This window comes from Lissotriton helveticus, chromosome 4_1, assembly GCF_964261635.1.
Source record: "Lissotriton helveticus chromosome 4_1, aLisHel1.1, whole genome shotgun sequence".
Lineage (NCBI taxonomy): Eukaryota > Metazoa > Chordata > Amphibia > Caudata > Salamandridae > Lissotriton > Lissotriton helveticus.
Genome location: NC_136063.1, coordinates 1,559,249,028 through 1,559,262,434, shown reverse-complemented (window position 1 = coordinate 1,559,262,434; position 13,407 = coordinate 1,559,249,028). Strand labels below are relative to the sequence as shown.

General features: G+C 44.5%; 1 long non-coding RNA gene across 1 annotated transcript in view; it reads right to left on the bottom strand.

Annotated features, from left to right (window-relative positions):
• Positions 1–4,197: 4,197 nt before the first annotated feature.
• LOC144827597 (uncharacterized) overlaps positions 4,198–13,407 on the bottom strand; it is a 54,979-nt gene continuing 45,769 nt past the window's right edge. Inside the window, exon 3 of the long non-coding RNA XR_013610258.1 lies at positions 4,198–4,317. This is a non-coding gene — a long non-coding RNA (uncharacterized LOC144827597). The remainder of the gene's footprint in view (positions 4,318–13,407) is intronic.

Sequence of the window (13,407 nt, the reverse complement as noted above, 5' to 3'; positions counted from 1 at the left end):
GCGAATATACCAGCTCCGCAGTAAACTGGCGTTGAAGCACACCCGGGACACATTCGGTGTCACTGTGGTGGGCCCGATGATGAAGCATGCCACCAACTAGGTTGGTGGGTGAGGGCTTCTTGAACAAACCAACTGGTTTGCCGACATACGTACTTCATTGAGTCTCCTTCTCCCTTAAACATAGCTAGTCCTTTTTTGATTTTGATATGTACTTACAAGCATCACATCCATCTGATGCGATCAGTAAGTCATCTATATACTGTAAAAAGGGTAGACTCGGAAGGCATCTGCAGAGACCCAAGATATTTCTTTAAGATCTGATTCAAAATCATGGGACTCTCTGTGTACCCCCGAGGAGCGTGATACCACGTTATTGTCTTTTGCTGGAAGATGAAAGAGAATAAATACAGGCTATCTTCACTTAAGGGCACTGAAAAGAAAGCCTGGCACTAATCAATGACTGTGAATTATTCTGCAGTACAGGGAATGTGGAAAAGTACAGTAACAAGATTTGCAACTACTGGACAGCAAGGCACCACTATTTACTTGATCTGCCTCAGGTGCTGAACAATTCTATATGTGACATTAGGCTTTTGTAAACCCATCATAGCTGAATTACATGGGGTTCCAATCAACTGTCTAAATAGGCCTTTCTGAAGCATGTCTTCGTTTGCTGGCTGTATTCCTGCAATGGTCTCTGGGGAAAAAGGATAAGATGGTGTTCTGGGATAAACAGCATTCAGTTTCAATGTGACTTGGACTGGTTCTACACCTTTTATAAGTCCAATGTCTTTCCCTGTGAAATCCCAAACTTCGGATATTACAGTATCTCTGACATCATCTGACGGTTCAGACTTAGTCAATAGAAGGAACAGTATAGTTAGTATGACAAACCACAAATTGATGCTTTTCTTCAATTGTTCCTATTTTTACTGGAATTTCTTTTGAGACAGGATTTAGCATCTGTTTATTGGATCTTTTTCCCAAGAGAGGAAATTCTAGTACTTACACTATTCTAACTGTGGAATAGGTAGCTCCTGTGTCAAAAAAAATTGACACATTTTGAACATAAACGTTTGCGTCTACATATGAGGCACTTTGAACTGCCTCCAAGACAATGCCAAGTATGTATTCTCTCCCAGTCACCATCATTGGGAATTATCAGAACCAAACCCATCTGTCTCAAACAAGGGATATCGTCCTACAAAGTCCTGATTTTGGTACTAAGTTCAATTTGGAATTTCTCATTTGCGTAGGAGCAATGGGCACCGTCTGAAATTGATTTGTATGGGAGCCTGTATTTGCTGTATAGGCATCCTCTGACCTGCATAACTCGTGACTTTTGCACTAATCCTACAGCATTTTCAGGATTAATCCACATTCTCATTTCCAATGCTACAATCAATTACAAATGTTACAAGCTGTCACCTTTTTTATAGCAGCAATATCTGTCCCAGATCTTACACCTGCGGAACACCTCTACCTCTGCTGTGGGGCATTCGCATTCCATTCTGATTGACTGCAAATCCAGCCTGCGGAGCAACCTCTCCCTGCATCATTCCCTGATTCCTCCAAAAAGAAGGATTCTGGAAGCCTTTCTGAGACAGTCTACTCTGAGCCAAGATGAATTTCCCTTTTATTTTCCTCTGCTTCGTGTCCAATTCATCACGGCAATATTCTGCATAACACAGGATCTTGTTTAGCGTCCTTGTCAACCAGCAGATAACACTTTGCGTACTGTGAGCATTCATTTCAGGTTTGAATCCTAGAACAAACTGAGACACACAATTCCCATATCATTTTCTTCAGTATATTCACATCCACTGTGCTGTTTAAATACCTCCAACAACCGTTCATGAATTGTCTCCTTCAGCTCTTGTATGGTTCTTTTAGTTTGTAACCAATCTGTATCCCTGGGAGGTATTTTCCCTTTCAAAAAGATCATAACTGCTTCACATTTCTCCATCACAAGCTGTGAAGGTGCACAAGTTCCTCTCTCTCTCTGTGGTACTGCTTTTGGCAACTGCACTGCTAGCTTACATTCTACCCACAAATCAGTTGGAATCACAATGTCAAGAAACATCTCCAGGTCTATCCACAACACAGTCTGGCATTCTGTTGAGTCTGAGAAGGGTGCGCCTTAGCGTGTGCAGACCTCTCGATTAATTTCACTTGGTCCTGTCAAAAACTGAAACATTTTTGAAAGTTTGAAACATGTTGACCATATCCTCACAACAACACTGATACTTTCCAGTTCAACAGTAGAAGTATCCCACCTGTTTTTAACCATGTCACATGACTCTAGAATAAACTTGTTAGGGAGTACATATAGGACACTTTTAACTCACTCACTTACAAATACACTTTCACATCTCTCAAAAGAACCAGCTCCGCTGTAGTTACAGAGTCGAAGCACACCTGAGTTGCACTCGGTCACTCAGGTGGACCCGGATGATGAAGCATGTCACCAACCAGGTTGGTGAGTGAGGGGTTTATAAAAAAAGAAAGAATTCTTTCTTTGACTACATCTTTCTCCATCCATGTTTGATCACTAGAACACTGTGTCCTGGGGATACTCCTTCTTTTATATATAACTCCAGGGGATTGGGAGTAGAACCACAAAAGAAAACCCTTACTCTCCCATTGTTTATCACGCATTGAATTAAATGTAACAGAAGGTTTGGTGTGGTGCAGATCGGGAAGGTCAGATCAATCTAGAATAGGCTCTATTATTATGTTCCAGTCCCCTTCTCTCAAGACTCATGTTCTGTTTAAAGAGGTAGGAAAACATTAGAGATGGATGCCAGGAATTCCATGGTATGTCCACTAGGAGCATTAACTGACCCTACTACTAGTGTATCCCTGATTTTAAGTTTGACAAAGACATTTAAAAACTTCATGTCCATCCATGTCTGCAGACCTTTGCAGGCTAGTGATTTATGGAAGACTATTTGTACACTTTTTTTCTTACTTACGCCCTGTGATTTGCTTGTAGTGTCAGGGGCACCTGAGCCACTAGCATTAAATAACTTGGCCCAACCAATCTCTGAACAGTTTATTACATTCTTATGGGGTCAATTGTGTCTCCTATAGAAGTACTATGTCGGGTTATTATTGTCTTAAAAATGTAAGTGTTTTCTAATGTTTGATATAATGTGTAAATCGGTTAACATTAAAAGATACAACATTCAGAGTGATGGCGCGCAGGATTACCATCTCAGTTTACCATACTCACCTGGGACCATATACATTCACACGTTGAACCAGTAATCCAGCTTCACTACCTACCGATCTGAATTTTATTTCACTTTAGGACTTACACCTATACACCATGACTTACCAAGTCCTTGTCACTTGTGTTTTAAGTCCTAAATCAAAGGATCAGGGAGTTAGAATAATAGGTAGCAAAACATTTTATCTAAGCAATATTTTGTGAGTCGAGAGCCACAAAAATGAAACTAAAGATTTTTCAAGTAGGAAAATAATTATTAAAGCAATAATTCTGCAAGACTTTAAAGGTATAGTTTTAGACATTGGTACCTGGGAAGGGTGAGAAAGGAAATCGGTACAAGGACATACCACACAGATTATATTTACCAAGAATGGTGTGGGGACCAACCCTGGCCATGGGCTGGGACAAGAAAAAGTCTCCTGTCTAATCAGGTGCCAACAGAACAGGACAGGTGCAGGTCAGGACAGGTATCGCCAGCTAAGTGCAATGCCAGTGTCACGCCCCTCTCTGCGGCTAATACTCGGACCCCGACTGGGTCATCGAATCTTCTCCCTCAGTAAAACCCCCGATTCTTCTGACAGAGCGCTTGACCAGCCCTATGCTCTCGATTCTCCTTCAGCATACGTTGGGCTAGTGACAGGTCTGTGACAAGTCGGACAATCTAATTGACTAAGCCTATCTTAGTTATACTATTTTGCGGGGCAATGTACCACTCCCCAGTGTTGCAAATTTGTGTATCCACTTCATTTGATTGGTCAGAAAAGCGAGGAGAGGTCATCACACCATACCAGTATGAAATCATTTTCATTCAATAAAGATGATCAATGTTCCCACCCATAATTTTACTTTCCCATGATTTTATTCCACCCAGCAATATTATTTCATTTTAATATACAATTTTAAACAAATTTGCAAGTTGTCTTCCTTTGTCCAGGTCATGGGGTTAGATTCCCAGGTGCATCCCGGGTAAGACGGTCTTTGGCAGGGTTTCAATGCCACCGCTCAAGGTCTCTCAGTGGTCCCAGCACATGCACAGAGGGATTTCAATATGGCGATTCAAGTCACCCTTCAGGCCGAAATATGAGCTATTAAAGAAGTCAAAAAGAAACATATTAGAATACGAAAATAAATGAATGCACTGTATACCACTTATTTCCAGTCTAATCCATTACTTTATTTTAACTATAGCATTAATAGTTAAGCAGAACACAAAAGTTTTAGTTCGAGCAGGAGCATGTGCATAAATGTGTGAGACATGAAGTGGTCATCTTGGCACTAGTGTGCAGCTGCAAGAAATTCTCACCAAGCAAAAGATACGTCACACCATGTAGATGTGGCAGATGCATGCGCAGAAACGTTCCCGCGTTTTCGACGGCCATATTAAGTCACTCGGGTTACTGTTAGTAAAAGCATATTGTCAAGCTTCCCCAGATACTAAAATGTCGTGAAATGCAGGTTTTAGTATACACAAAACATGTTGATTAATAAGTTACATGTTATTTCGAGAGGATTGAATCCGGTTAAGCTTCTTTACGTATGAAACCTTGCTCCATCAATCCCCTGTTTGATGGTATTCTATACCATCACTAATTAGGGAACCAGATGCCAACTTCAGCAGTTTCCCAATTCAATTTCTTCTATTAACCCCTCATTCTTTTGTAAATATCCCCTTTACATTTCTTCAAGCTGAATTTCATCATATTTTCTTTTCTTTTCTTTCTTTTCTCATTTACTGCATGCCACCTTCTGTTTCTGCAGCATTTGCACCAAATCATTATCATTAAAATCAGTAGGCCTATTCCCATTATTGGGATCAGTATTCTACCTACAATACTTTTTCCTTCATTAGAAAACCTACTTACAGAGGAGAGACCATCAGTTAGTCTCTCCCATGCACTGTCACCCTCCAGTGATTTCAATTCTTCTTCCAAATGAGTGATATTTCTGACATACCTTCCAATTTCAATACTTTTATTAGGTATGTAAGTGCAACAATTTTGCGCCTTCAGAATTCTACAGACTCCACCCTCTTTTGCCAATAATATATCAAGAGCAAGACGATTTTGCAAAACCATTAGTCTTATCGCAACTAATTCAGTATTGATCAGTAAGAATCCTCCAGCAGTGTCAGTCGATAAGTCATCCACCACTGTAGACAATTTACAAATTCTTTGTGTATTCAGAATTACCCCCACTGAAGGTATCAATGCACTAAATATATCACCTACAATTTCTGAAAAACGAGCTCTTTTATTACGTGTTAGTATATTATTGTCTTAGATGATTAAAGTGATTCTATTTACATGGGATACCTTCGGGAATACTATTCTGAAAAAGCAACTCCATTACCAATGATCAGGCAGCTTAAAGTAAGCTTTGTTCCCACAAATATAATAAACTCCAAGAAATATTGGATCAGTTCTCCCTTTTAGTTCCCAAACCCAATTATCAGGAAATTGTGTTCACATTCACTGGAACCGATGAATACATTGTTAACCTTTGGAGACAGATGTTCCCCTCCTTTTCAAAGCCCAGGTTCATAGCAGCATGAATCTTGCCAGTTGCAAATAGATCCTCCCTTTCAGCCCACTTGGGTATCTTGGGTTTCGGTTCAGTGGCTTTTCTATAGAAATCCTGTCTCTTCTAGATTAAAAAACACGTTTTCTTGTTCATATAACTTGCATGTTAAATTTCCGTTATGTGCTTCAGCTATATCTATTGTTTTCATTGCTAAGAAAAATTCTCCCATAAACTGTGAGTCTTTACTGCTAAGGACAGTGTTCATGTTTCTACATATTGGAATTTCAGAAAAAAATCACATCCATGTTAGAATAATAATATTGTAACTTTTCAGTTCTATAAAACAAGCTAGCTAAAATACTACATGAAATACCATATGTCAGTGGTAAATGATGATATGTTACTCCTTCTGCTACTGATGTCGGTAAGTTCATACTGACGTAGCAATCACTAATTTTCATAGTTTCTACATAATGTACTAACAAAGTAGCAAAAACATTTAAATCCATCTCATTTCTAAATGTGCTATGGTGTAATTCTATCTCATCTGGTGCTTCTAAATCTACTCTGTCTGGTTTAAGGTTTTCTACCTTTCCATGTGTACTAGTGTCATTTAGTTTGTTAGCAGCCATCAAGTAAGATATTGCTGTTCTCAGTCGCCCTCTGCCTTTTCTCTCCGCTGCTACACCTGCTAAGCTGCATTTCCAGCCACCATCGGACATCGCCACATTTGCTCTCAAGAGTGGAGTGCGGACTGCCCCAGACTTCATCTCCCAGGGGCTCCCCCGGTGCGGGACACGCGTGGGCGAGCGTGGGCGAGCGTGGGCGAGCGTGGGCGAGCCCGGGGCAACCCCGGGCCAAGGGTGGGCCCATCCTTGCCCGTCCTCGCCGGGAAGAGGCTGGGCTGGGCCAGGGCTCCTGGCTTTATATCCTGATACTGAGGAAGATAGTGTGAACACTGCCTATAGCCCCCGGGTTGGGTGAGTTGACTGTATACCCCTAAAATCCTGAAGCTGTACTGGAACACTTTTTCTGTCTAAGGAAGCAGTACTGTTCTGTTTTATCTTCTATCCGTCGGCTTCTGACTGGGGAACTAAGACATTATTATTAATTTGTATAAGAGTGGAGTCCAAGTACAGGGATTATAAAAACCATGGATGGTATCAGTGGAGCTATGGGGGGGGCAGAGTGGTAGAGACTCTAAGGGAAAAAGGGTGAGGAAATCTCTAAAGTTGAAGCAAACAGCTAATAGTTGTACCCGGGATAGGATAGATTTGCTGATACGCGAATGTGAGGATGTTTTATCCAGTGAAACATCTATCCAAGTTCCTAGTAGTGATATTGCCGCAGGCTCCTCCCATCTAGCTAAAACCACCATAGCCCAACAGATAACAATCCCTGCAATGTTCCACAAAACGAGTAAGGGTGACATCTTAGAGCCCCAAAAGGAGGGTCCGACAGGAAAAGGTAGTACTTTAGGGGAAAGCAAGGCTGGATCCTCTTAAGTAGGGGAAATAAGAGTTGTTTGTACAAATAGATTCTCACCCCTTATAGATTTGCAAGAGCAAGGAAGGGCAGATGAGGTTGTAAACAATCCCGTGATGTCATCTTGTAGCACTCCTCTATCACCTCACATATGTAATATCACTGATTTACAGGGGCTTCCCGCTCTTATTGGTGAGTTAAAAGCGGAAGTAACACTAATGCGACTGAAATTGGTAGAACTATCCTCGAAGGTTGATACTTTATCTCAAAGGATCCGTCCCCCTATAGAAAATTCTAACCATAGAGTAAATCAGTCGGAGCATCATAATCAAATATTTAGATAGGGAAACTATACTGCTTTAACTTCTATAGGTGCCCGGCCCAAGATTCTTGCCCTACATCATGAAGTCAGCGGAGAAGTAAATGGTCTTAGAAAATAACTTACATTAATGGGTGGATCCACCTATGCATCTATTTTAAAACCAGACATACCACAGAACCAAATCAGGCACACAACATTGGGTGTAGGGTTTCCTATAAACACTCGTAGGCAGCATGATCGTAGTACACCCCCGGTACGAGATTTACACCAGATTTACACCAGCCCCCAAAGATTTATATGGTTATGTTCGTCGATGACACCCTCCTAATAGCAAAAACTCTGAGCGGCTTACAGCGTGCACTAATACTTTTTGAAGAAGTTTGCCTTTTGCGTGGTCTCGAGATAAATGTCTCAAAAACAAAATTTATGACATTTAATCCGCAAAAATCCTCAGGAGGAACAATGCTGCTGAATAAGCGCCCTCTGGAGAAGGTGAAAGACTTCACATATTTAGGCATCATTATTCAGGACAATGTGAACTGGGGTAAGCATCTGAACATGGCCACATTGAAACATCGCCGGCTAGCGTGTACCATATTAGCCGAGTTCAATGCACCCTTCACTAAACCAGTCAGTCCAGCTTTGACCATTTACAATATGAAAGTTGTCAGTGCAGTTTTATAAGGGGTGGAGCAGACAGTGCTAGACTATGCCCCCTGATGTACTGGGGGAGAATCTGGACAAGCCCTGAATTGTCTCCTTATGCTGAGGGCTTTAAAGATCTAATAAGAGCTGATCTTTTTAAGAACATTTCTTGGTTACAGCAGGTTAGATCTGTATTATAACAAATATTGGTTTGGTGGCCTTATGGGAGAACGCTGATAACACCCGGTTCCCGTCGAGAGAGCAAATGAAGGAAATTTACTGGGGATGGGTGGATGCCAACACTTTAAGGAGTTGTGATCCCTCGTCAATTCCTTATGGCTAAACCATTATAAAAATTAGAGGCTTATTGGGACGCTATCACAAAGCCACATGATAGGAAGCTTTTGTTTCAACTGAGAGTGGGCACCTTAACCGTCAAATCGTTTACTGCAAGGTGGGTGGCAGCTATGGATACTTTTTGCCCCAGTTGCAATGAAAGTCCAGAGTCTTTGTCCCATTTGTTATTTGTGTGCCCCGCCTATATAGTTCCTTGGCAAATATGGCTGGCTCCTATTTGCCGAACTCTGAGCACCAGTAAATGTGATGTGGCTCTGAGATTACTTCGTATAGAAGTATGGTTACCACTTCTCATTCTTTAGCCACATTTTTAAGTTGGGCATGGATTATAAGATCCAAAGTGACTGTGGCATTATGATCAATGTACATTATGTATTATATCCCCAAATCCCTTATAAACATTATATAGATGAGTTTACATATGATTATGGCACACAAATTAATTATATTGCTCGTTGTACCATCTTTATTTGTATTCAGAGTTGTGTTTATATGAGCGAACATTCATTTAATATTGTTGTTTTTATAATCTTTTAAATGGTTTGTTTTTACATTTGAAAGATGCTACTCATTTTATCTGTTTTTACTGGACATTTTACGTAATGGATTCTGCTTTTATGACAATCCGTCGAATAAAGCTTTGATGATGATGCTCAATCAATCAATCACTAATTTCTAAAGCGCGCTACATACCTGTGAGGGTCTCAAGGCGCTGGGGGGGGGGGGTGCTACTGATCGAAGAGCCAGGTCTTGAGGAGTCTTCTGAAGGCCAGTAGGTCCTGGGTCTGTCATAGGCTGGTAGGGAGAGTGTTCCAGGTCTTGGCGGCGAGGTAGGAGAAAGACCTGACGACGATGGTGGTTCTCCGGATGCGAGGGACTGTGGCGAGGGCGAGGTTGGCTGAGCGGAGACTTCGGGTGGGGGTGTGAAAGCTGAGTCGGTTGTTGAGGTAGATAGGTCCGGTGTTGTGTAGCGCTTTGTGTACCTGGATGAGTAGCTTGAAGGTGATCCTCTTGTTGACTGGGAGCCAGTGCATGCCTCTCAGGTGGGGTGTGATGTGGCTGCGGTGGGGGACGTCGAGGATTAGTTGAACCGAGGCATTCTGGATTCGTTGTAGTCGTCTCTGGAGCTGGATTGTTGTTCCTGAGTAGAGGGCGTTCCCGTAGTCGAGTCTGCTGGTGACGAGGGCCTGGGTGACGGTTTTTCTTGTGTCGATGGGAATCGACTTGAAGATCCTGTGGAGCATTCTGAGGGTGTTGAAGCAGGACGCGGAAACGGCGTTGACTTGCCTGGTCATGGAGAGAGTGGAGTCGAGGATGACTCCCAGGTTACGTGCGTGGTCGGTGGGTTCTGGGGCTGTTCCTAGCGATGTGGGCCACCAGGAGTCGTCCCAGGCTGAAGGGGTGGGTCCGAGGATAAGGACCTCCGTCTTGTCTGAGTTCAGCTTAAGTCTGCTGTCCTTCATCCAGTCTGCGACGGCCTTCATTCCTCTGTGGAAGTCGGTTTTGGCGGTGTGGGGGTCTTCGGTGAGGGATATGATCAGCTGGATGTCGTCGGCGTAGGTGATGATGTTGAGGTTATGTTGTCGTGCGACGTGGGGGAGGGGTGCCATGTAGATATTGAACAGCGTCGGGCTGAGGGAGGATCCCTGTGGTACGCCGCAGATGATCTTGTGGTTTTTGAGCGGAAGGGTGGGAGACAGACGCTCTGGGTTCTGCTGGAGAGGAAGGATGTGGTCCAGGCCAAGGCCTTCTCTTGAATACCGGCGTCATGGATTCTGCTTTTATGACAATCCGTCGAATAAAGCTTTGATGATGATGCTCAATCAATCAATCACTAATTTCTAAAGCGCGCTACATACCTGTGAGGGTCTCAAGGCGCGGGGGGGGGGTGCTACTGATCGAAGAGCCAGGTCTTGAGGAGTCTTCTGAAGGCCAGTAGGTCCTGGGTCTGTCATAGGCTGGTAGGGAGAGTGTTCCAGGTCTTGGCGGCGAGGTAGGAGAAAGACCTGACACCGATGGTGGTTCTCCGGATGCGAGGGACTGTGGCGAGGGCGAGGTTGGCTGAGCGGAGGCTTCGGGTGGGGGTGTGAAAGCTGAGTCGGTTGTTGAGGTAGATAGGTCCGGTGTTGTGTAGCGCTTTGTGTACGTGGATGAGTAGCTTGAAGGTGATCCTCTTGTTGACTGGGAGCCAGTGCATGCCTCTCAGGTGGGGTGTGATGTGGCTGCGGTGGGGGACGTCGAGGATTATTTGAACCGAGGCATTCTGGATTCGTTGTAGTCGTCTCTGGAGCTGGATTGTTGTTCCTGAGTAGAGGGCGTTCCCGTAGTCGAGTCTGCTGGTGACGAGGGCCTGGGTGATGGTTTTTCTTGTGTCGATGGGGATCGACTTGAAGATCCTGTGGAGCATTCTGAGGGTGTTGAAGCAGGACGCGGAGACGGCGTTGACTTGCCTGGTCACGGAGAGAGTGGAGTCGAGGATGACTCCCAGGTTACGTGCGTGGTCGGTGGGTTCTGGGGCTGTTCCTAGCGATGTGGGCCACCAGGAGTCGTCCCAGGCTGAAGGGGTGGGTCCGAGGATGAGGACCTCCGTCTTGTCTGAGTTCAGCTTAAGTCTGCTATCCTTCATCCAGTCTGCGACGGCCTTCATTCCTCTGTGGAAGTCGGTTTTGGCGGTGTGGGGGTCTTCGGTGAGGGATATGATCAGCTGGGTGTCGTCGGCATAGGTGATGATGTTGAGGTTATGTTGTCGTGCGACGTGGGCGAGGGGTGCCATGTAGATATTGAACAGCGTCGGGCTGAGGGAGGATCCCTGTGGGACGCCGCAGATGATCTTGTGGTTTTTGAGCGGAAGGGTGGGAGACAGACGCTCTGGGTTCTGCCGGAGAGGAAGGATGTGGTCCAGGCCAAGGCCTTCTCTTGAATACCGGCGTCATGGAGGCGTGCTGATAGGGTGCGGTGGCAGACTGTGTCGAAGGCTGCTGAGAGGTCCAGGAGGATGAGGGCGGCTGTTTCTCCTTTGTCCATCAGGGTCCTGATGTCGTCAGTGGCGGCAATGAGGGCGGTCTCGGTGCTGGGGTTGCTGCGAAACCCAGATTGGGAAGGGTCCAGGATGTTGTTGTCTTCGAGGTAACGGGTCAACTGTTTGTTGACAATCTTCTCAGTCACTTTTGCCGGGAATGGGAGCAGGGAGACGGTCCGGAAGTTCTTTTGGTCTTTGGGGTCCGCTTTGGGCTTCTTCAGGAGGGCTTCGAACTCGGCGTGCTTCCAGCTTTCTGGGAAGGTTGCTGTCTCGAAGGAACAGTTGATTGTTTTCCGGAGGTGGGGTGTGATGATCGTGCAGGCCTTGTTGAAGACGTGCTGAGGACAGGGGTCCGAAGGGGATCCAGAGTGGATGGAGTTCAGGGTTTTGATGGTATCCTCGATGGTGATGCTGGACCAGGCGGTCAGGCGGCTGGTGCGGGTGATGGTCGCAGGGGTGGCGGGCTTGGTGGTGGTTGCGGGGGGATGGAGTTGAAGCTGTCGTGCATGTCGGTGATCTTGCGGTGAAAGAAGGTGGCCAGGGAGTCACACAGGTCTTGTGAAGTTGGGATGTCATTGGTGATGGAGCTGGGGTTGGAGAGTTCTTTCACGATGCTGAAGAGCTCTTTGGTGTTGTGTGCGTTGTTGTCTAGGCGGTCCTTGAAGGCAGTCCTCTTGGCGGTCCTGATGAGTTAGTGGTGTCTGCATGTGGCGCTCTTGAGGGCTGTGTGGTTGTCTGGTGATCGGTCGTGGAGCCATTTCTTCTCCAGTTTCCGACAGGTGTGCTTGGAGATCCGGAGGTCTTCGGTGAACCAGGATGCTTTCTTGTTGCTGTGGTTGGTTGTGGAGGTCTTGAGAGGGGTGAGGGTGTTGGCGCAGTCGTTGCTATTGTCAGTCTTTATACAATTTCTTTTCGAGTTTCCAGTAACTCTATTATTGCCATTTTGGACTAAGGAGACTCAGACCCTCTCTGTAACTTTTACACAGAATAAACTGTGGACTTAATTTCAAGTTGGTCTCACTTCTTTGTCAATTGCATCAGTAATCAGCTCTTCATCACTCTCATCACTGATTTCCAGATTTTCAAAGTCCTCAAGTATTATATATGTCCACTCAGGACCTTTGAATTTATTATTTAGTCCTTTCAAGCGTGGACTATTCTTCTTGGTTTCTCGGTCGATGGTCCAGATTGACTTGTTACCTCGGCTACTTGGTCAGGTTTTTCATTTATTGTCTTAAGGCGATATTTCAGTCTTTTGACAAATCTAGGCCAAGCACCACATTTTCTGAGTCTCGTAGCTGGCACTGATTTTCTTCAGATGTTCTTTTGTTTTCGTTCAGTTGTGGCACACACTTGCTTATTTTCGTCTTCTGTTTTCCTCTCTATCTGACCTTGTCCAGGGCTTATTGTTTCTTCCGGTTCTGCCTGGGTGGGTTCTTCTATACTAATCTGACCTCATTCAGGAGCTTGTTGGGATTGGCTTTTACTTTGGTTTTGTTCACCTTCTTGTTCCTGAACACGTTTTTCTATACCTGTCTGGTACTGCTCAGGTCTAATAATTTCTTTATTGTCTTCTGCCTGAGCATTTTCTCTAGTACCTATCTGTCCCTCCTCAGACTCTGGGATATGGTTGCTGTTTTCTTCTGTCTGAGTGTATTGCTCTTTCGTCATCTGATCCTCAGATTTTATATTGATTTTGTTTTCTATAATCTGAGTGCCTTCTTCTATTCCTGTCTCATCCTCACTATCACTCCGACTATCTCAATATGTTTGACTTATTGTTCTTATTGTCACTTTAGGTATGTCGACTACTGGAATCCTCTCATC